General features: G+C 43.7%; 1 protein-coding gene and 1 long non-coding RNA gene across 5 annotated transcripts in view; one reads left to right on the top strand and one right to left on the bottom strand.

Annotated features, from left to right (window-relative positions):
* mnta (MAX network transcriptional repressor a) overlaps positions 1 to 24,839 on the bottom strand; it is a 175,959-nt gene that overhangs the window by 104,290 nt on the left and 46,830 nt on the right. The window lies entirely within an intron of this gene.
* On the top strand, positions 382 to 13,364 carry LOC132396077 (uncharacterized). Of its 4 annotated transcripts, XR_009512840.1 has the most exons (6): positions 382 to 475; positions 900 to 3,016; positions 4,657 to 4,804; positions 9,068 to 9,177; positions 9,980 to 10,093; positions 10,289 to 13,364. It is a non-coding gene; the product is annotated as an uncharacterized LOC132396077 (long non-coding RNA). The 4 variants fall into 4 exon arrangements; XR_009512841.1 differs by lacking the exon at positions 4,657 to 4,804; XR_009512842.1 differs by having other exon boundaries at positions 900 to 4,804; positions 9,068 to 9,173.

Genomic DNA, 24,839 nt, shown 5'->3' with positions numbered 1-24,839 from the left:
GGTTATTGAACAAGTATGCGGCATTTAGAGGGAAAATTAGCTCCAATAACTTACTAACTAGCAGCTAAAGCTTAAAAGTTATTATGGTTGGCACCTCATGCCACTTTGTGCTGGTTGTTTACATGTGGAGAGAACATCTCATGCTTCAAAGTTCAACATAAAATTCATTATCAAAGTACAGACATGTCACAAAATACAACCCTGAGATTATTTTTTCTGCGGGTATGCTTATCAAATCTCCAGAACAGTAACTGTAAACTGTAAACATCAGGAACTAATCTGTAAATGAACTGTGCAAATGCAGATATAAATAAATCATAATAAATAACAATATAACAGAGTCCTTAAATGAGTGTAGCTATCCCCTTTTGTTCAAGAGACTGATGGTTGAAGGTTAACTGTTCTTGAACCTGGTAGTGCGCGTCCCATACCTTCTACCTGATGGCAGCAGTGAGAAAGGAGCAAGGCCTGGGAGGTAAGGATCTTTAATGATGGATGCTGCTTTTCTATGGCAACATTTCAAGTAGATGTGCTCAATGGTTGGGAGGGTTTTCCCCACGATGTACTGGGGCAAATCCACTACTTACTGTAGGATTTTCCAGTCAAAGGTATTGGTGTCCCCATACCCGGCTATAATGCAGCCAGTCAGCACATTTTCCACCACACATCTATAGAAGTGCTATGACTATACCTTGTGGTAAATGAGGACATGTAACCCTGTGTTCAAGATACTGGTTGTCTATTTTTCCCACTCATAATCTTATAAACCTCAATCAAAAATCCCCTCAGTCTCCTCTGCTCCAGAGAAAACAGCCCAAGTTTGTCCAACCCCTCCATATATCACAGGCCCTCTAATCTGGACAGCATCCTGGTAACCCTCTTCTGCTTCCTCTCCAAAGGCTCCACGGAGAGGATGTTTCCTATCACGACGGAGTCTAGAACCAAGGGCACAGCTGCAGCATACAAGGACGTTGCTTTTGAACTGAGAAGAGGAGGAATTGCTTTGGCTTGAGAGTGGTGGATCTGTGGAATTCATTGCCACATATGGCTGTGGAGGCCAAGTCACTGGGTATATTAAAGCGGATGAACAAGCCTCATCACTTTAGCAGTCACTGTAACTTATACAAAGTTCAGAGTTCAAAGTAAGTGTATCACCAAAGTACATATATGTCCACATAAACAAGATTCATTTTCTTGAGGGAACACTCAACAAATCCATAATTGAATAATAACCATAACAGTATCAATGAAAGACCGCACCAACTTGGGTGCTCAATCAGTGTGTGCAAGAGACAACAAACTGTACAAATCAAAAAGGAAGAAATAATAAAAAATAAATAAGCAGTGAATATCGAGTACATGAGACAAAGAGTCCATGAAAGTGAGTCCATTAGTTGTGGGAAGAGTTCAGTGATGGGGGCCAGTGAAGCTGACTGAAGTTATCCCCTCTGGCTCAAGAGCCTGATGGTTGAGGGCTAGTAACTGTTCCTGAACTTGGTGGTGTGAGTCCTGAGGCTCATGTACCTCTTCCTGATGACAGCAGCAAGAAGACAGCGCACCCTGGGTGATGTAGGTCCCTAATAATGGATGCTGCTTTCTTGAGACAGCGTTTTGTGTAGAGGAGCCCAGTGGTGGGAAGGGTTTTACCGGTGATGGGCTGGCCCATATCCACTACGAGTTGTAGGATTTTCCATTCCAAGCTATGATGCAACCAGTCAATATACTTTTCACTACACTACTATAGAAATTTGCCATAATTTCAGATGTCATGTTGAATCTCCACAAACTCCTAAGGAAAATAGAGGTGCCGCTGTGCTTTCTTTGTAATTGCACTTATATGCTGGGCCCGGGACAAGTCCTCTGAAATAATAACACTGAGGAATTTGAAGTTGCTGACTCTCTGCACCTCCGATCCTCCAGTGAGGACTGGCTCATGGACTTCTGGCTTCTCCTCCTCCTGAGGTCAATAATCTGCTCGTTGGCCTTGTTGTGGCACCACTCAGCCAGATTTTCAAGCTCCTTCCTTACTGCTGATCCATCACCACCTTTGATTCGGCCCAGACAGCGGAGTCATCAGCAAACTTGAATATGGCACTGGAGCTGTGCTTAGCCGCACAAGCATCAACACACACACACACACGCATGCAGAGGCATCCGCTGGAGCATATAGAGAAAACTGCAACTCAATGACGTACAAGTGAAACATTTAAGGACTTTTGTGTCCTTGAGCCCCAGTTTAACTTCCCCTGTCTAGATACACCCGGACAAGTATTTAGTTCTGATGAAAGTTGCCCTTTCTAGATACACCCGGACAAGACTTTAGTTCTGATGAAAGATCAACAACTAGGAAGAGTGATTTTTCTCTCTCCATGGATACTGCCTTTCTGCATTTCACATTTTATTTTGTATATCCAGCAACCACATGGCTTTGCTCTGTATTAACACACACAATGTGCTGGAGGAACTCAGCGGATCAGACAACATCTAAAGAGGGGGATTAACAGCTGATGTTTCAGGCCAGGTCCCTTCATCAGGACTCATGATTTGCTCTGTATTTCTTAAGTAACTAACAGCCCTTGGAATATTCCTGTCACATTAATAAATTACTTAGCCAGCACAGTCTGTACCAATGACCAAACCCAGCAATCTTCAGCCTCCTCCTGTGTAAGATCAAAATAAAATTACCCTGTCACCTCCTGCAAAATACTTTTTAAAACGTTAGTCAGTCCTCAAGCAGTGAGAGCAAGAGTTGCAGAATTAAAGATTTCACCCGAATCTCCTCTCGCAAACTCATCAACAATAATTAATTGATTGCTTGGAAGTGATATCCTGACAATAATCGACCACGGCCAGGAAGAGCCAACGTGCAAGTGACTCATTACATCACTTGAACTGCTCCCGGAGATTACAGCTGGGTAATTACTCAAAACAACAAAAACGCACCTCCCAAGAAGACGTCAAAGGAGGCCATTAAAGCCACCAATGTTCTTGCACCTCAACACTAGCAACGCAACAGGTATGATTGTTTGCAGTATCAGTGATGGTGAGAGGGCACAGGCGGCTCTCTGCTTTTCAATATACACTCGGTCATCTCACTTTATTAGACACCTCCTAATACTGAGTGTATGATCACAGTCCCTTGCTGCTGTGGCCCATCCACTTCCGGGCTTGATTTGTTTTGCATTCAGAGATGCTCTTCTGCGCACCACTGTTTTAGCGTGTGGCTATTTGAGTCTTCCTGTCCGCTTTAACCCCTGGCCGTTCTCCTCTGACCTCTCTCACTGACAAGGCACTTTCACCCACATACTGCTGCTCACTAGAATTTTTTTTTTGTTTTTGCACTGTCCTTTGTAAACTGTGGAGACTGTTGTCAGTGAAAACCCCAGGAGATCAGCAGTTTCTGAGATACTCAATCTACCCTGTCTGGCACCAACAATCATTCCACAGTCAAAGTCTGTTAGATCACATTTCTTCCCCATTCTGATGTTTGGCCTGAACAACAGCTGAACCCCTTGACCATGTCTGCATGCTTTATGCATAGAGTTGCTGCCACATGATTGGCTGATTAGATATTTACATTAACAAGCATGGGTACAGGTGTACCTAACGTAACACTCTGGAAAAGGTTTCCCTGCCAATGTAATGGTCTTTCTGTAGAAGCAGTATTTGGGTTATGGCTAATGATAATGGGTGCTTTGGAGTGTGAGCCATCCAATCATGAGAGAAGGTTTTTAAGTTAAGTGCCTGACACTGGAGTGAGCTGGGATCCTTTGTTCAGCGAAAGATGAAGAGAGAAGATGCTGGAGAGAAGTGGTCATAGGATTTGACCCAGTGGGGGACTGTAATTCGAAGGAGCAAGGGTGCCGACATCGACTGAGGATCGGAGAATATGTCTGTCAGAAGCTGAGCTCCAGCTTGTGCACATTTGACTGTTTAATTATAATGGGCCCATCTTGGTTTTTGCTTCCTTTTCTTTACTAACCCTTTTTAGTTCAGTTAAGATTTATAAGTATAATTCCTTTAATCATATGCAGTGTGCTGTCTGTTGGCCCTGAGTTGTAACAGGGTAAACTGGGGTTTGGGGCGGGACTGAGTGTGTATTCCCTAGATCTACGCAGCCCAAAGAAACCGGGTGGGGGAGGGAGGGGGTGGTTTCACTAATAAAGTGGCTACTGGGAGTATGTTGTAGATCATTTGGAGTCAGCTTGGTTTACAGGTGGGCTCTGAGTCAGAAGCTTGAGGCTTCAAACCCCTCTCTGGTCACTTGGTGCAGGCTGGCACCTTCAGTGAGGCCTTAAATCCACACCTAACCTGCATCCAAAGGGAAGGCAAAGATAAAGATTAGCTTTATTTGTCACATGCGCATTGGAACATAGCGTGAAATGCGTTGCTAGTGTCAAATCTCATCAGCGAGGATTATGGAAGGCCTGTCATTCCTCCGGTGTCCACACAGCACACCCACACTTACCAACCCCAACCATAACTGTACGTCTTGGAATGTGGCAGGAACCAGAGGGGATAACTTCACTCTACTTCACTGAACTGTTCCCACAACCTATGGACTCACTTTCAATGTCTCTTCATCTCATATTCTCAATATTTATTGCTTATTTATTTATTGGTATATATTTTTTCTTTCTTTTTGTATTTGCACAGTTTGCTTTTACCAGCTATGGGAATCGAACCCCAATCGGTGATTGCAGGCACTGTACAGCAACTGTCCTGACCACTACATTACCCTGCCACCTCAAAGCATCATCACACAGCATTAACTTAAAGAAGAACAGAGAGGCAGCACTCTCAGGTGACTAGTCACAACATGAAGGGAGAACCAACTACAATCATTTTTTTTAGATTGAGAGGTGTTGGGAGGCAAGGCGTGAGAAAAAGGAAAGTTGCGAATTTGCATGTGTGCCACAGGTCGCTCCGTGATAGCCTATCACAAACCAAAAGAAGCAGCAGAGGGTTGTAAATCTAGTCAGCTCCATCTTGGGTACTAGCCTACAAAGCACCCAGGACATCTTCAGGGAGCGGTGTCTCAGAAAGGCAGCGTCCAATATTAAGGACCTCCAGCACCCAGGGCATGCCCTTTTCTCACTGTTACCATCAGGTAGGAAGTACAGAAGCCTGAAGCCACACACTCAGCGATTCAGGAACAGCTTCTTCCTCTCTGCCATCCGATTCCTAAATGGACATTGAATCCTTGGACACTACCTCACTTTTTTTTAATATACAATATTTTTGTTTTTGCACGTTTTTTAAATCTATTCAATATACACATACTGTAATTGATTTACTTATTATTAGTATTATTATTTTTTTTATTTTATTTGTTTTTTTCCTCTTCTATATTATGCATTGTGTTGAACTGCTGCTGCTGCTGCTAAGCTGACAAATTTCAGGTCACATGCCGGTGATAATAAACCTGATTCTGATTCCTCTGCTTGCCTTAAGTAATGCAGGGTCAACTAACTAACACCCTGTTGTTGAGTAATACCAGTTCTGGAAATATTACTCTGCTCGAAGACTGATGTAATGGCAACCACAACTTATAGGTACTGTTACTTAATCCACAATCTATAGTAAAAACGCCTTCCTCCACCAGTGGGAACCAGTTAGAATTAGAAATATTATTTGATTGTGCAAAAAGAAAACAAGCAAGAATCTGGACAATAAATCCAGTGAGAAAACTAATAGTCCATTTAATGCACTTTTCCTATTGTATAACATTATAAACATTCCAGTGAATACTCAGAATGGAACTCGTTGGTGAACTGTTCCCTTGATCCAGGTTTTGCTGATTTGTGTGCTAGCGTCAGCATCCACTATCAGATTGTAAACGTAACCACAACTGCTGGAGCCTGTATGTACAGAGCTAAAAGTGGAAATGCCGATTTCCCACCCCCTTGAACCCATGACGCACACTGCTGCAACTTCTCCAGAACTTCAAAAACTGGGACGAACTATTCTCCCTGCAAGGTAACACCAAAGCAGAAAATGCTGCAAGCTCTCAGCAAGTCAGGATGCATCTGTGGAAGGAGAAACAGTTAACATTTGGGTGGCACTGCATTGCAGCGGTTAATGTAATGCTACGACAGCACCAGCAACCTGGGTTCAATTCCAGCCACTGCCTGTAAGGAGTTTGTATGTTCTCCCTATTGCCACGTGGGTTTCCTCCAGGTGCTCCAGTTTCCTGCTACTTTGATGTGTGGGTCAGTAGGTTAATTGGACACACAGGTATAATTGGGCCTGTTACCATGCTGTACCTCTAAATAAATATAAAAATAAATGGAGATTTCAGATTGGAGACCTTACTTCAGAACTGTAAATGAGACAAAAGCAAGATGTCAACTGTTGGGAGAGTGGGCAAGCAAGGGCTGTCTCTGATAGGACAAAACCAGGAATACATTGCAGTCAAGGTTGTTTAGCCAATGGGAGCAGTTGGGGGCAAAAGAAAGGAGGTAAAAATGTGGGTGTTGCAGACATCCCACCCTGCAAAAACTCATTTCAGGGAGGTAGCACCCCTGCCCCTCGCAGCCCCATATCTCCCCCCCCCTCCGGTCGACCTCCAAGTGTATAAGTAATACTTTGTTTAGTGATTTTGTCTAATCTGTAAACCAAGTTGGGTATATACAGAAAATGTGACATTAAAATATGTACTTATATATTTTATCATAAGTACATGATAAAATATACTTATCATGGATATTTATATTCATGATATAAATATTATCATGGGAGTCTTTTTTTATTCTATTACAAATTTAAGCAAGTCTACAGGGAGTTTGGCCTCATCACGTAGGACATCAGTAGAGTAGCTCCTTAGCAGCTAGCCAGCTAGTTTAAATAATGTTAGCTATGCTAATGAACGAATGGCACCTGTTAAACTCACCTCAACATTTAACCCACCATGGGCAATAGAAAAGTCACTGTTGCAAACAGCGCAGCGAGCAACACTGTCATTATTTTTGAGGTCGACTGTCAAGCCCGCCCACAGAGAAAACTGATAGGTCTACTTAGCACGAAGAGAGACCAATCAGGATGCTCCCTCTCCAATCACATATTGTATATAATTTGCGGGCGTCAGGGAACCGCTATCAATATGCGGAAGACTCCCGGAACTTCCGGGAGAGGTGGGATGTCTGATGTTGCAAAATGCAGAGCATGAGGACAAGCCTGGCAGGTCAGGCTGGATATGGTCTCCACTCCCAAAACTAGATAGAGAAGGTAAAATGGAAAATATCATATCAAATCTGCTTATATAAATGTTGCTGCTGTGGTCTGCCAACCTGATCTCTATCTCTTAGGGGCTCAATGTACAGTTCTGAGTCACCTCTTCATACCATTCTTTAGATTATGGTCCCACCATAGACTGTCAGGCCATGATCATCCAGACAGCCATGCACCTAATTTCCTCAACAGCTTTCAGTCACAAAATGAACCTGCTCCACATGGCCCAATTCTATCTCCTGGCCTAAATCCACACTCAGACCCACTGATTCACCATGCTCTTGATTTCTTTCCATCTTATCTCTACCCTTTGTCTTCTGGTCCAGTCCCCTTCCCATTTGTGACCATGACACCTCCAATACCCTCCACCGCATTTACTGTCTCCCAGTTCCCTGGTCCCAACAGACTCATCTCTACCATGATGGCAAGCAGGCCTCAGGGCCTTCTGCTTTTTCCTTGAGTACAGGCACAACCAGTTCCTCTCCACCAATGTACTCGTTCGCCAGGTTGAACATGTTCTCACATTCAACAACTCCACTTGCTTCCTCAGGATCAGAGGTATACCTTTGGGTCTTCACGTGGGCCCCACATTACACATTACTCTCTCTTGGTGGGATATGTGAGGTAATATTCATTTCAGTCCTACCCAGGCCAGGCCCCTGAACTCTTTTTCAGGTAAACTGACAACTGCATTGGTGTTGCCTCCTGTACTCACACAGAACTCAACAATTTCATCTGAAGTTGATCACAGGAAGACTGGCACTGCTTTGGATAGTGTAGAAAGTAGTCATCGGTCATAAGGGACATTGTCAGGATGCAGAGCTGGGCTGAGAAATGACCAAGTGGAGTTCTATCTGAAAGGTCAAATTTGAAGGCAGAGTATGCAGGGTTAATGACAAGATTCTTAGCAAATTTTCTTTTGGAACAGAGGGATGAAGCTCCAATGAAGCAGTAGAGGCCACCTCAGTAAATATATTTAATTCAAGGTTGGATAGATTTTTGCACAGTAGGGGAATTATGGGTTGTGGGGAAAAGGCAGGTAGGTGGAGATGAGTCCATGGCCAGATCAGCCATGATCTTATTGAATGGCGGAGCAGACTTGACAGGCCAGATGGCTCGTCCTGCTCCTATTTCTCACACTCTTATTGATATTTGGGTCCATGTTCCAGATCTCTCAAAGCTGCTGTGCAAGTTGATAAGGTGGTTAAGAGGCGTACGGTGCATCATCTTTCATTAGTCAGGGGATTGAGCTCAAGAGCTGTAAGGCAGTGTTGTAGCTCTATAAAACCCTGGCTAGACCAGAACTGGAATATCGTGCTCAGTTCTAATCACCTCATTATAGAAAGAACGCGGAACCTTTAGAGAGGGTGTTGAGGAGGTTGATGCTGCCTGGATTAGAGAGCATGTCCTATGAGAATACAAGAGATTCTTAGATAGGTGCACGGATCGAAATAATAATAGGGAGGGAAAGGTTGGATAGATCTCAGAAAAGGTTTAAAACATCATGGACCAACGCTCTCTATATTCTGTGTCTTATGCTCTAACTTGGTTTTCCAGTCTGCATCAGGCATCCATCTGAGCTCAACTTGTTGTAGTTTCCCTTCTTCTGGTAGTGGAGGACACGGCCATCCTGATTTTCAAGGTACACCTTCCCACTCTGCATTTTGCAAATGCCAGACTCTCTTAGCTACGTTTTCGCTCTCTAACTGCTCCCATTCACTGACTGATCAGATGACAACTGACCTCCACAGTCATCCAGTCAGAGGCATACCCCTTCCCCATCCTCCCTTTGTCCCTTGCCAACCTGCCATATTGACCCTTGTTTCTGTTTCCACAGGCGTAGCAGATCCTGCAGAGTATATCGGACATTTTCTGATTTTGTTTCAGATTTGCAGCATCTGCAGTTTTGATCTCAAAAAATGACAAGCTTCATTGCCTAATGTGTAGGTGAGAATTTCACATTATGCTGACAAAACTTCTCTGACTCATCAGCTGTTTTATCATGTGTGTATTTTCATTTCCCCAAATTATTGCATGTAAATTCTTTTAAAGTTAACCAACATAACCTTGTTTAGTTAGCTTATGGCGTTTCAATTCCTACTCATTTTATGAATCCCATACTTCATTTCACATACTGCAAAATGCCTAAAATAGACATAGAATGAATTTCCTAGGAAATAGGAACCAAAAACCAGACGGTGTAGATTTACGATGAGAGTGGAAAGAGACCTGAGGGGTGAATTCTTCACAGTGTGGTGGGTAAGGGGATGAGCTGTATATGGAAGTGGTAGGGGTGGGTACAATAACACGTAAAAGACGCATACAAAATGCTGGAGGAGCTCAGCCAATCAGGCAGCATCTATGGAGAGGAACAAAGAGGTGATGTTGTGGGCCGTCAGCTTTCAACGGGACCCATCACCAGTCTTGATGAAGGGTCTTGGCCCAAAACATACACTATTCCCGGATAGGGGCCGTAGAAAAGCAGATCGTCACCACCCAAGTCATGGTCTTTTCTCACTCCTGCCATCAGGTAAAAGGTACAGGAGCCTCAGGACTCGCACCACTAGGCACCAGAACAGTTACTACCCTTCAACCATCAGGCTCTTGAATAAAACAGGATAACTACACCCATTTAAGGCCTCTGTTATATTATTATTTCAAGCTCGGCATTTATTGTTATTTACATCTGCATTTGCAAAGCTTGTTTACAGATTACAGTTCTTAATGTTTACAGTTTACTGTTCTATAGATTTGTTGAGTACACCTACAGAAAAAGAATCTCAGGGCTGTATGTGGTGACGCGCATGGACCCTGATAATGAAGTTTACTTGAACAAGTTTTGATCATCGTGTGAAACAAAGCAGTAAGTTTCAGAATTCTCTGAACACCATTAAACATAAAAAATAAACTCTTCAAGCGCCTGTGGTTAATTACAACTAAATACATTTATTTCTTGACACTTCCTTTTTGACACTTCTTTCCCGGCTGTTGTGTTTAGATAACTTTAAAATAGTATTTTAAGCTGCAGACTGATGGTTGTCATTTTTTACGTTTTTAGAGAGACAGCACTGTAATGAGTCGTTCCAGTCCAGCGAGTCCAATTATACCCATGTGACCAACTAGCGTATTAACCCAAAAGTCTTTGGAGTTTGGAGGAAATTGGACAGCCCAGAAGAAAGCCACGTGGTCGCAGGGAGAATGTACAAACTCCTTACGGGCAGTGGTGGGAAATGAATCCGGGTCGCTGGTGCTGTAATAGCATTACACTAACTGCTACATTGCCGCACCCCTCCCATTGCGTTCGTCTCTACTACATGACAGCGGGGGCTAAGCAATGCACCATGAAAATATCACTTCTACTTTGAGCAACTATGCTTAACGCTTTGAGCATCTCAAAGTTGGATTTCACTGAACAGTCAGTTCAGTCAAATCTGGAGAAGGGTTGTATTCGTATAATAACTCCAATTGGTACGATGTTCTCCTTGGGGGTTGTCTATTGGCAGGTCCTCAGGTGTCTGTAGAGGCCAGTCCAGGATCCACATACTCTGGTGCGGTGAGGGCAAGAGTAAGTGCTGACTGTGGTTCGTGGTCGGGTCTTTTAATTGTTCAGTCTCTCCTTTCACAACTACCACTTGTTCTCAGTGGCACAGCGTGATCGCTGTCATGTAACCCAGCTCCCTCTTGAATAGGTGCATCCACTGGGTGCGATGTCCTCCCAGTTTTTATATGCAATGTTGAACTCCTTCAAACTGATTTTGATGTTATCTTTAAAGTGTTCCCTTTGCCCACCAGGGGCTTGCTGACCTCCCTTCAACTGGGAGTATAGCGTGTGTTTGGGGAGATGTGAGTTAGGCAAGGGAAGGGTACCCTTCAATGTACCACCATCACCACGAGTCTTACATGTGACTCAGGCTTAAACCTCCATCCTCCCCTCCCACATTGGGGCTCTGACTGAACCCTTACCACCATCATCCATCTGTGATGCACTGGCACACTCACATAGCAAACACCAAACAAGGCGAGGACAGCCTTCAATCACGTCAATAAGACGGTGAGCCGCGGCCTCCGTTGTAACTGTGGCTCAATTGTTTAGGTTTGTAGAATGGTTTTGGGGCCAAAGAGGGGAGTTGGGGCTGAGGTTGGGGTTTAGGTATGGGATTATGGGGGGGGGGGGATGGGGGAGTTAGAGGCCAGGTAGGAGCCTAGGCCTCTGCTCCGTGCTCAAAGGCCAGTGACATGGACCTATGATGGAGGACATCCGGTGAGCACTGTGGATAAGGATGAGGGCTGGGAAACCCCTCCCCTCAGCAGGTCCCAAGATAGGAGTTCTGTGAGGGCAGGAGGCACAAAAGGCCGGTGGTCCCTTAGCTACACCAGTCGGCAAGACCAGGGTTTGAGGCCTGAAGGTTGGGGTCCTCATAATCAGCATCTCGAAAGTCCAGATGTCGAGGCACAACAGTGGAGACCCTGGGTCTGCAGGCCTACTGGGAAAGTCAGAGGCCCAATAATGCAATTGTGCAAGCCCATTGAGGGCTGGAGGTCTGGAGGTGGTCTGTCCTGAGGTTAGGGGACTGTCTGTATGTATGGGTGGGATGGTGGGGGGGGGGTGAAAGGACCTGTCCAGCTATTGTTGCTTCATTGCTGTTGTTCTGTGAACATGATGGGCACCTATGTTGGCACTGCAATGCCAGACGTCATGTTTTCACATCTCCTCCCAGCACATCCTCAGGTTAATAAATACATTTGGCCGCTCACGACCATACTATGTAACAGTTTCTTCCTCCGAGCTATCAGACTCCTCAATACCCAGAGCCTGGACTGACACTTTACTGCCATATTGTCATGTCTATTATTTATTGTACTGCCTGCACTGTTTTGTGCACTTTATGCAGTCCTGGGTAGGTCTGTAGTCTAGTGTAGTTTTTTCTGTGCTGTTTTTTATGCAGTTCAGTCTAGTTTTAGTACTGTGTCATATCACACCATGGTCCTGAAAAACCGTTGTGTCATTTTTACTATGCACTGTAGCAGCAGTTATGGTCGAAATGACAATAAAAGTGACTTGACTTGACATCTAAAATCTGAATTTGAAAGCGAGAAATAGCCGTATGGGAGAAAGGGCGCTCAAGAGGTAGAAAAGGGAGTCACGAGTCTGGTGAAAAAGTGGTGGAAATCCCCGGACAAGCAAGCGTCACTGGAGGGGGAAGACAGAAGCAGGGAAATAAAACTCTGTGAAAGTGATTCCGCCAGGAAGCAGCTTGCAAGCGCGCTCTCAGCAAGTGTAATTCATTCGTAAATGATGCATTGTAAACTGGGGGGGGGGGGAGAAATAACAGCGACGCCCGAAAGTGCAGCGCTGGAGAGCCCAGTGCATAACCGAAGCAAACCCGGAACCGGGACGGGTCCGGGCGGGCGACGTGTCAGCGGCGAGCCAGCTGGAGCGGCGGGTCACGTGGGCGGGGCGGGGCGGGGCCAGTGACGTCACGGGCCCGGAGTAGCCATGTGCTCGGTGTTCACGTGGCGGAGGCTCCAGCTGGGGTTCGCGCTGCGCAACTCTCAGGTCGGCAGGGCCACCAGCAGTCAGTCCACAGATTAAACCCATCTGCATCGTGGATACTCCCCCCCAACCCCGAAAGCTGCATTATTTACCAATCCAGGGAAGCCCTTCCTCATAACAATTAAAACGCCGTACAGGTTATTGCTTCGAACATTTTTTGGAGCTCGGTTTTGTCAATTTTGAAGTCAACTTTGCAAAGGGAGATGAAAAATAACTGCATTGCTCCACGCTGATATTAAGGAACAAAATGGCGGTAGATTTAGCCGTGATCCAGGGAAGGGAAGGGCTGGAACCCGACCGCCCCCGCCTGCCTACTTCTCCATCGCGTGCGTGACAAATGCATTTTAAAACATCTACTGTGCGGGTAGAATACTTATCTTTTTGTCTTTATTTTAGTTGACGCGTGCAAAAGAATTCAGGGAATATCTGCCCCCTCTGTTTTTAAAATCTATATTTACCTTCAGAATTTGAACTTTGGAAACCCAACCTTCTCTTAAAAAAACATTTTGTTTGATCTCAAAACCAGTCTCGTTGGCAATTACAGAAGGAACAAACAAAAAATAAAGAACGCTTTACTTCCCCAAAAGATAATTTTGCGCTTCGTCTCTAGTCTGGAATGCGTACTAAATTTATACTCGGGTGTTTTTCTGTTTGGATGTCGCAGCCTAACCATTTTCTGACTGACTGGAGTATAAGAAAGTAGATGCGGTCTACAATGGAGCTATTCTCTGCAACAGTAACAATACACACTTGGAGTCTGAGAGAGAAAATAAGCAATTAGCTACAATCTCCACAAGCCCTTTAACACAGCATCCAGGGGGTTATTTTTGTATCAGAGATGTCGGGAAACTCCAGCGGCATTTGGCAAGTCTCAGGACAATGAACTTTATTATATAACCCAATCCAAGAACATTTTGTGTTAGTGCAGTGACATGAGTGACTTTTATTGGAAGCAGCCAATCAGTAATCGCGCTGCTGAGAAACAGAATCGGGGACACTCAGTTGCAGGCAATTCCAAATTCACAACATCAAGAACAAGAAGTATTCAAAGCATTCAACAAGTCAGGCGGTGAACAGGAATAAAGTGCTAATGTTTCAGGTCCGTGGATCTGAAATGTTAATTGTTTACCTCACTGATGCTGTGTGACTTGTTGAGTATTTCCAGTTTCTGCAGGAGTTTAAGATCACAATTGTCAAAATGCAAAGGCTTTTTCAGCGTATTTATTTGGAGATACAGCAAGGTTACAGGCCAATCACACCCATGTGACCTATCAACCTACCAACCTGTACATCTTCCGACTGTAGGAGGACACCGGAGCACCAGGAGGAAAGCCACACAGTCACGGGGAGAATTGCACTCAACAGCGGAACTGAACCTGGGTCACTAGCACTGACAGCTACACCAGGGCGCTGCCCACATTACACAATAATAGTTCTAAGCCCACATCTTAAACCCTACACAATCCATTTCAAGAAGAGAGTAGCCGTTCTGGGATCATTGCACATTGGGATCAGGGAATTTGTTAGCCTGAAAATTAATCAGCTGGTAAATTCACTTCACTTTTACATCTTCATGCGGTTCTCAGCCTGAGTTCTTTCTAATCAGTAGTTAATGGTGCAGCTGTCAAAACCAGCTGTAATACAAAACCACACCCCACGTAGAGCCAAGAATAGAAGAAAATATTCAAAAATTTCAATTGCGACTCATTCTTTATTCCCGAGCACAACAGACTTCACTGCCTTTCCTGACTGAGGTAAGCTGAAGAGGCCATGCGCCAATTAAGAGAACAGCAAGCCCTCAGGAGTGGATGGTGCCCCCAGTAAAGTTCCAAAACACAGAAGCATAGAGCTCACGAATGCACGGTCATCTGGGAAGGACAGGAGATATCAGTGGACCTCAGCAATTCAGATTAATTTATCAAATGCCTGTCGAAACGCGCGGTGAAATGTGCTATTTGCATTAACAAGCAGCACACCCAAGGATGTACTGGGGGAAGCCCTCAAGTGTCTCCACACATCCCGGTGCCAACACAGCACGCCCACAACGCTCAGCAACAACATTCTACAAAGGATGTATTGAGAGCATCCTGAGCAGCTGCATCACTGCCTGGTTCGGGAATTGCACCGTCTCGGATTGCAAGACCCTGCAGCAGATAGTGAGGCCAGCTGAGAAGATCATCGGGGTCTCTCAACCCACCATAACAGACATTTACACTACACGCTGCACCTGCAAAGCTAACTGTATTGTGAAGGACCCCATGCACTCCTCACACAAACTCTTCTCCCTCCTGCCATCTGGCAAAAGGTACCAAAGCATTCTGGCTCCCATTTCTTCCCCCCAAGCCATCATCAGACTCTCAATACTCAGAGTCTAGACTGACATCTACATCTTTTATTATTATATTGTAATTTGTCCTCTACTGTGCCTGTCTTGTTTATTAATTATTGTATTGCCCTGCACTGTTTTGGGCACTTTATGTAGTCCTGTGCAGGACTGCAGTCTAGTGCAGTTTTTATGTTGTTTTACGTAGTCTAGTGTAGCCTTGTGCCGTCTCACATAGTCTAGTGTAGTTTTGTGTTGTTTCATGTAGCACCAGGGTCCCAGAGGAACGTTGTTTCATTTTCACTGTGTACGGTACCAGCAGTTTATGGTCGAAATGACAATAAACTTGACTTGAACAACAGAGAAAAGCAGGAAAGCAAGCTGCTTTCCCATCCACCCCCTCCCTCACAGACAGGCCTCCAACCCAGGACAGACTCCCTCCAGTCCTCCTGTCCATAGCCCCAAGGCTCTAAAACTCACAGGTATCGGCCCTCCAACTTCAGACCACCCCAGGAATCACAGATCACAGGTTACACCTTCAATGCTCAACTTACAGACTCGAACAGACCTCCAACTCATGTTCTCAGTATTAACTATTTATTTATTATTTGCATGATTTGTCTTCTTTTTTACATTATTTGTCAGTCTTTACAGTTCCCATAAATTCTACTGTATTTATTTTCCTATAAATGCCTGCAAGAAAATGAATCTCAAGGAAGTATACGGTGACATATACGTACTTTGATACTAAACTTACTTTGAACTTTGACCAGTTTGACTCAGGCAACATCAGTACCCACCAAGCCAGTTGCACTACTCACACTTAGGTACAAACCATTCAATGCCAATCTCTTCCTGTATTCAGAACAAAGGTAAAAGTAAGTTGTAAGAAGGGCTAACAGGTGCAAAATTTAAAAAAAATAACAGTACCAAATTATAAAGGAGCATTATAATCATGAAATAATGTTCTTTGACTTAACAACAAACACATTGCCCTAGCTTCCCGAGATCAGTTGACAAGTATGTGTACTGGCTCTTTACACTTGCCAAATAATTAAAGTCTAAGGTGCTCCTTTGCCAAAAATAACACAAATAAAATGACATTGCACTAAAAGTAACCTTGTTCTCATTAAATATTTATTTCAACAACTGCGCCCAATTTAAAATTGGGGAAAGGTCCAAAATGCTCTGAATGTGTATATGATGGGTGGATTCTTCCAATAAGGCCATAAGACATAGAAACCGTATTAAGACATTCTGCACACTGAGTCTGCTGCACCAGTTCCCTCTGAATTCCATTCTCCTACCCTCTCCCTGTAACCTTTCATGCCTTGACTAATGAGGAACATATCAACCTCCGCCTTAAATATACCCAGTGACATGGCCTCCACTGCCATCTGTGACAACGATTTCCACAGATTCTCCACTCTCTGGCTAAAGAAATTCCTCCTCATCTCCGTTCTAAATGTAAGTCCCTCATTTCTGAGATTGTGCCCTATTGTCCTAGATTCCACTACTTTCTGAAACATTCTCTCCACATCCATTCCACCTAGGCCTTTCAACATTCAATAGGTTTCAATGAGATTCCCACCTCACTCTTCTAAATTCCAGTGAGTACAGGCCCAGAGCCGTCAAACACTCTTCATATAGTAACTCTCTCATTCCCAGAATCATTCTTGTGAACCTCCTCTGAACCCTCTCCAATGTCTGCAGATCCTTTCTTAAATAAGGGGCCCAAAACTGCTCACAATACCCCAAGTACAGTCTGATCAATGCCTTATAAAGCCTTGGCATTACATCTTTACTTTTACATTCTAGCCCTCTCAAGATCCCTGCCAAGTGGTCTCAGCCCAAAACGTTGACTGTACTTTTTTCCATAGATGCTGTTTGGCCTGTTGAGTTCCTCCAGCATTTTGTGTGTGTTGCTGACATTGCATTTGCCTTCCTCACCAGACTCAATCTCACATTAACCTTCAGGGAATCCTGCACAAGGACTCGCAAGTCTTTTTTGCACCTCGGATTTCTGAATTTCCTCCCATTTAGAAAGTGCTCTACGCTTTCATTCCTTCTACCAAAGTGCATGACCACACACTTCCAGACACTGTATTCTTTGCCCAATCTGCCCAAGACCTTCTGCAGCCTCCCTGTTTGCTCGACACAACCAATCCCTCCACCTATCTTTCTTCATATTGTCTGCAGCTTCCTTCAATTCCGTCATCCAAGCCATTGGCATACAACGTAAAAAGAAACGATCCCTGTAGAACTTAATGAAGACCATTTAGTCAGTAAAAACAGGTCAATGTTGTGAATATTTGTAAGTGCGCGCAGATTTTAAAGCAAGGGTTGGGGAATGGCAAATGAGAGATTTCCCCATCACTCAATTTTTTCTGCTTCAGGAAGGGATGTTATTAATTGTTATATTTTTTTAAATTTAGAGATACAGCACGGTTACGCGCCCTTCCAGCCTAAAAAGTCCAGGCCCACCTAATTACTCTCCATGTGACCAATCAACCTCATTGGTACATCACTGGAGTGGGGAGGATACTCAAGGAAAGCCACACATTCACAGGGATAACATAAAAACTGCTTACAGACAGCAGTGCACTCACACCTGGGTCGCTGGGGCACTAATGGTGTGATGCTAACTGCTACACAACCCTTTTCAAGCACTATTACATGGGGATGTTTTAAGCATGAAAACGGAGTTGTATTAAGAAGAAGATCATAGCAGGGGCAGAATTAATGCTTTCAAATCATCATCTGCCAACTGTTTGGTTAGCGCAGCAGTGTAATGGTCAGCGCAAAGGGTTACAGCAGCAGCCACCTGGGTTCAATTCCTACCGCTGTCGGTAAGGGGTTTGTACGTTCTCCCTGTGACTGCATGGTTTTCCTCTGGGCACTCCGGTTTCCTCACAAATTCCAAAGGCAGACAGTTTCATAGATCAATTGGTCACACGAGTGTCAATAGCCAGCTCATTGGTCCCAAAGGGCCTGTTACCATGTTGAACCTCTTAACAAAAATATTGCTTAACTGAATCGCTGATTTAACATAATAATTGTGCATTTTTCTAATATATTGAGAGGTATTTGTGCAATACTGTAAAACAGCAATTAATTTTTTTGTTAAAACAAAAACATTTGTTGCATCTGGGGAGAAAAGCATTCCCCCTGGATAACAACCCCCTTTCTTATCTTGCTTGAGCTAATGTGCAGATCTTCATGTTTGACTTTCACCTATTAAGTTGCAAATTTGAGTACCCACTGGAAGAATCCTCCTCTGTTAATCTGGTTGACACAGTTAAAGCACAAAGGGGGCTGAAATCATGGCTAAACAAAAGGCTGTCCCCACAGCTGCACCAACAATCAATAATTCACTTTCACCGAGCTCTGGAACGCGAGTCCGTACCCTGAGCACCAACCCCCACTCGGCACGACTTTCAAAACTGGCCCGAAGACACAAAAGAAGCAATTGCCTTAATAAGCTCTGTTGTCTGCACTCTCCAGAGACAGTTTATTTCCTATTTTACATCTATTTCTTTCTAACTAAAAGAGCACCGTCATCACTCCAGTAACAAAGTTGTGCACTCTAAATATTACTTACAGTGCTTACTGCAAAAGTACACTTGCTTCAGCACAGACACCAGGTTCCAGCAGTGCACCGCTTTTTGTTCAGAAAAACACAACACAATTCTGGTTGGCAATTAGGTTATATCAGACAAGTTTCAATACCATGAGAGACAGCAGGCCTTAAGCACAAAATTTGCAAAAGAAGTTCCTTTGGCAGGCTGTACTTTCTATAGAAACCACACTCTTAAGAATAAAAGATCCAGAACAAGACCATGTTCATCAATCCCTCAAAGCAGAAAGGGTGGTTAAGGTTGTGCATGGAGTGTTGGCCTTCATTAGTCGGGAGTTTGAGTGCAAGAGCTGTGGGGTAATATTCTAAGACCCTGGTTAGTCCACACGTGGAGTAGTGTGTGCATTTCTGGTCACATCAGTATAGGAAGCACGTGGAAGCTTTAGAGAGGGCGTTGTTGAGTTCTTCTCCAAGTCTTGTGGCACATCAGGCAGCAACCTTTAGCATTTGTCCGTTTTTACAAGGCCCAAGTTGCTAGCTTGATGCTCAACCTAGCAGATGGTAAGTATGCAAGGACACTACACCAGCTGTTTAGAGAGGGTGCAGGGGAGATTTACCAGGATGCTACCTGCATTAAAGAACATGTCTTAAAGGACAGATTGTGAGAGTTAGGGCTTTTCTCTTTGGAACAATGAAGGATGAGAGGTAACTTGATAGAGGTGTACAAAATGATAAGGGATATAGAGTGGACAGCCAGACACATTTTCCCAGGATGGAAATGGCTAATAAGAGGGGCATAATTTTAAGATGACTGGTGAAAATTATAGACGGTAGATTTTGTTTTTACACAGAGTGGTAGGTGGAAGACACTGCCAGAGTTGATGATAGAGGCAGATACATTAGGGAGATTTAAGAGACTCTTAGATGGACACATGGATGAAAGAAAAATGGAGGGCTATGAGGAAGGGAGCTATTAGATTGATCTTGGAGTAGGGTAAAACATCGTGGGCTGAAGGGCCTCTACTGCGTAGTACTGTTCTGTGAGGTACTGGAAGACAGAGACATTGCCCAAGTTTCCCAGTGAAGGAGTCTAATCAATGATGAAATTGTCGCTGTCTCCGTAGGCCAACACAGGCTTAAGGGTCAACACCTTTGGCCTGTTGCTGCCTGATGTGCCACAAGACTTGGAGAGGAACTCAACAACACCCTCTCTAAAGCTTCCACGTGCTTCCTATACTGATGTGACCAGAAATGCACACACTACTCCACGTGTGGACTAACCAGGGTCTTAGAATATTACCCCACAGCTCTTCAACTCAAACTCCCGACTATGAAGACCAAACTCCCTGGCTTTCTGTTTAGACCTAATGGAGAGATACCATCAGCCTGATCTCCACAAAGCCCACCAAATTCATAAACCAGCTGTTATTAGAATCCTCTCCAGGGCCAAATGTCCCAAGAATGATTCCTAATTATGCTTAATTAGTTCCAATGTCCAGGCCATCATGTGATTCAAGACTTGAGACGAGCTTCAAAGAGATTGGACACTTGAGTGCACCAAATGATCCAGAAGTGACATCTATTGATATACACAAAACTTGTGGGTGTACTTGGCATGATACTCCACAAATTTGCCAGGCGGCATGGTAGTGTACTGGTTAGCACAATGCTTTACACTACAGACGACCCCGTTATAATGTTCTTCTTGTGACCGCATGCGTTTCCCCCTGGGTTCTTCCAACGCTAGGAATAAATCGGGGGATTGCTGAAAGGGGATGGCTCAAGGGGCCTATTCCACGCTGTACCTCAATAATAAAATAAAATTTTTTAAGAAAGATAGAGTTCCACATCTACAGTACATTGAAGCATAAAGTGAAATGCATTGTTTGTGCCAATGACCAGCACATTCTGGGATTGCGCTGGGGTCAGCCTGGAGGCGGTTGGCATGCTTCCACTTGCAGGCTGACCCCACAACTTACTAACCCTAACCCGCCTGATTTTGAATGTGGGAGGAAGCTGGAAACCCACGTGGTCACAGGGAGAATGTACAGACTCCTTAAAGACAGTGCTGGAATTGAACCCAGGTTACTGGTGCTGTAATAGCATTTTGCTAACAGCTACTCTACAGTGCTATCTATTCAAATGACCTCACCTCGTGATCAGAAGGCAACATGTTTTGGGGCGTCTATTCCCTTATATCTTTAATTGTAATCTTTGATCCATGAATACTGATTTGCTTAGTGTTCCTAGGTCCCAGTATATAAGAACTGGTGATGCAGCCTTTTGCTCTTATGCACCAAAATCCTGGAATATTTGACCGACTGTGATATGCCAGACTAGTATTGTGAAATATTTCAAAACACTTCTAAAAACCTACTTCTAAAAAAAATTTGGATTACTTATTGCCTGGAGATGTTGATTACATTTATATAATTTGGTATATTTGGTTACAATTTATTCAGTATAATGTTTGTATTTACTTATGATTTTTAATTTAATTTTGTCTCGTACTTTTAAGACTATTGATTCGTCCTTATAATCTATGTCAAGCCCTTTGAGCTTGCATCTTAATGATTTGTTGTTGTTCCTCTCCCTGTCCTGCGGTGCACTGGGCAGAAACTTTGCTATTTCTTTTAGCACCTTTGTTTTTTACCAGGCTGAGTTGAGAGCTCAATGCTCAACCCAGCACGGATGGAAAGTGTGCTGGCTGGATTCGAACCTGGGACCATTTGGCTCGAAGTCTGGTGTGGATGCCACTACACCACTGGCCAGGCTATCTTAATGTATGAAAGGTAATATATAAATAAAGTTATTATGGGAGGGAGGGAGGGAGGGAGGGAGGGAGAAAGAGAGAGAGAGGGAGGGACAGAGAGAGAGCGGGAGAGGGAGGGGGAGAGAGAGAGGGGAGAGTGAGAGAGAGGAGAGGGGGGAGAGGGAGAGGGAGAGGGGGAGAGAGAGAGTGTGTGTGTGTGTCTTTTTTTTTGGGGGTTGGGGGTATAGGAAGAACTCTTGTTGACCTAACTTTATTTTATTCTCTGGATCCAATTGAATCAATTTTTTATATAAAAGAAAGTTAGTACATACCTATATTATATGCTGTTTACAAGAAATCAGTCCCTCATTTAGCAGAGCCACACACAAAAGGAAAATACAGTTGTTATCGTACACGGTGATCATGTTTTTGCACATAGTTCTACACCCACACTGCCTGATGGAAGCAATCTGGAAGTAAGGTTGTAAACTAATGCTGGTCGTTGCTGCAAAACACAGCAACATCCTGACTAGAAATAGCAGCATTTTCAACAGATACTGGTCTCTTTCCATAACGCAACTTTCTAAATGATTCAGCAAGTTTATGCTGCAGCTGTAGAGCCTTGGAAAGTCTCACATTCGACCCTGAGCCAGTGCTGACTTAGCTCATTTCCACCGAGCTGACAGAAGAATCTTTGCTCAGTGACAAACAACCTGTTAGAGGAACTCAGTGGGCCAAGCAGCACGACTTGAGGTCAAGAGTTAAGGGTGAAAGGTGAAATGTTTAAAGGGGAACTTCTTCACTCAGAGGGTGGTGAGAGTGTGGAACAAGCTGCCAGCGCAGGTGGCGGATACGGGGTTGATGTCAACATTTGGATGGATATGCTGATGTGAGGGGTTTGGAGAACTATGGTGTGGGTGCAAGTCAACGGAACTAGGCAGATTAATGATTTGACATGGACTAGATGGGCCTGCTTTTGTGCTGTAATGCTCTATGACTCTATGTTGACTCTCTGCATCAGGACTGTTTGACTCAAAGTGTTGACAATTCCTTCACCCTCCCCTCACAGACGCTGCTTGACCCACTGAGTCTCTACAGCCGACTGTTTGTTGCTCCAGATTCCAGCATCAGCTGTCTCTTGCGTCTCCCGTAGATTCTTCACGATAGTTTCTATGTCCCCCGTGTGACGGTTGGCCAAAGATTCTGCTGCAGAAGCCCCATAGTCCCCACCAGAAAAAGGTGAAAGCTGAATGGAGTGTGGACCGGAGGTTGTTGGGGCAGCCAGGACAATAACACACACCTAGGCTTGAACTGGAGTTTGGAGCAGTCAGAACTGCACTCGACTTCAGAAGCACATTCCACATTATATGTCGCAGAGGTTGAAGTTACTCTTATTCAAAATCTAATGCCTCAGAGAGTGCTGTTCACACTGCTCTACAGAGTGCAGCCAGTATGCCAGCAGACTAATCTGCACTTCCGAGTCTGTATTCTGCCAACTGAAAAGCCAGGGGATGCTTTAATTTTCAATCTAAAGAACAACAGAGATCATTTTAAAATATAGCGACAGAAATGCATTCTGAAATGGTTTTGAAATGTTAAAGAGGAAGTAAACACCAAGTCAAAAAGACATGAAAAAAAAAGACATGCACATGCATGTGTGCGTATGTGCAGGTCCGTGTGAAAATGGAGACAGGACAGTGATGAGATTGGATAAGAAATTCCTCAGAATGAGACCCAGGCCATTGAAATTAGCAATACCAAAATCAGGGGATTTGACGAGCTGGTGTTCAACAGAATGAATTAGCTGCAGAGACGTATCAAGACCCAAATCAATTAAGTTAATAACACACAAACAAACTGTCTAATAAACAAAAGAATCAAAAAAAAAAGAGAATAAAAATTTCATTCTTGTGCAATGAGAGAGATTTGTAGTTCAATGCTTGTCCAGAACTGTTTTCTGTCTAAATGTCTGGTGTAAACAGAAATAAAACCATCATCACAAGCACCTTAAATGCAGAACATGGCTGTTTCTGTGTTGACAAACAGATTGGCTTTATTTGTTCCTTGTACATTGAAGCTTACAGTGAATTGCGCTGTTTGCTTCAAATCAAATCAGTGAGGGATTGTGTTGGGCGTCCAGGAAGTGTCACCGTGCTTCTGGGTCCAACAAAGCATGTCCCCAACTCCCTAATCCTACCTGTATGTCTTTGCAACGTGGGACAAAGCCAGAGGAGCTAGAGACAACCCACGTGACCACAGGGAGAATGTACAAACTCCTTAAAGACAGCAGCGTGTTGCTAATGTTATATAACAGTAGGCTAAATTGCTGTAAAGATTAATACTAACCCAATTTTTTTTTAAATTTTGACATTAATCCAACTTTTACTGCAATTCAAAACTGAATTGAACTCTGTCCCACACCCACAGATTGGTTGCTGCCCTAAAAATGAAATTAAATCTCCGGGAAGAACATTCAGATAGAGTCTGTCATACAGCCATTCTTGCAGCCTCTTGTATGACTGCACGGCACAATGGCTAGGACAAGGTTATAGTGGCATTTGTTGACTGAGACAGTGCAATGTCACTCTGACTTTACGGGACCACAGCTTAGACAGAGTCCAAGTCCAAAGTTTGTAGCATTGAGTTCTATCCAAAGACTTAAGCATTAGTGCAGATCTAAGGATGTTCTACATAGTCTTTCAAATGAGATATTTAGCCAAGGTCTCACCTGGCTTCTTAGCTGGAAGGAAAAGGATTCCACAGAACTGTCTTGCAGTCATGCCTAATTGTTAAATCACTCAGGCACATCATAAACACAGTTTATCACAAAGCAATGAAAGGCCCTTTTTGAGTCATCAAAAGGTGGTGCCTCAAAAGGCACTATTTATCATTGACTCCCATCACCCAAGGCATGCCCTTGATACATCTTATTGTCCTGTTTATTATTTATGGTAATGCCTGCACTGTTTTTGTGCACTTTATGCAGTCCTGTGTAGGTCTATAGTCTAGTGTAGCTTTCTCTAGTGTTTTTTTTAAAATGTAGTTCAGTCTAGTTTTTGTACTGTGTCATGCAACACCATGGTCCTGAAAAACATTGTCTCATTTTTACTATGCACTGTACCAGCAGTTATGGTCGAAATGACAATAAAAAGTGACGACTTGACATTCAAGGAAGAGTTATAGGACCCGGAAGACACACACTCTACTTTTTAGGAATGTTCCACCATCAGATTTCTGAATGGGCAATGAACTATTTATTTTACTCTTGTTTTGCACTACTTTCTAATATATATTTCTTCTTGTAATTTATAAGTTTTTATTACTAAATATTACAATTTACTGCAGCCACAAAACACCAAATTTCACAGCATATACCGGTAATATTAAACCCTTATTCTGATTC

The sequence above is a fragment of the Hypanus sabinus genome, chromosome 6, assembly GCF_030144855.1.
Source record: "Hypanus sabinus isolate sHypSab1 chromosome 6, sHypSab1.hap1, whole genome shotgun sequence".
Taxonomy (NCBI): domain Eukaryota; kingdom Metazoa; phylum Chordata; class Chondrichthyes; order Myliobatiformes; family Dasyatidae; genus Hypanus; species Hypanus sabinus.
This window is presented reverse-complemented; position numbering and strand designations above follow the sequence as displayed.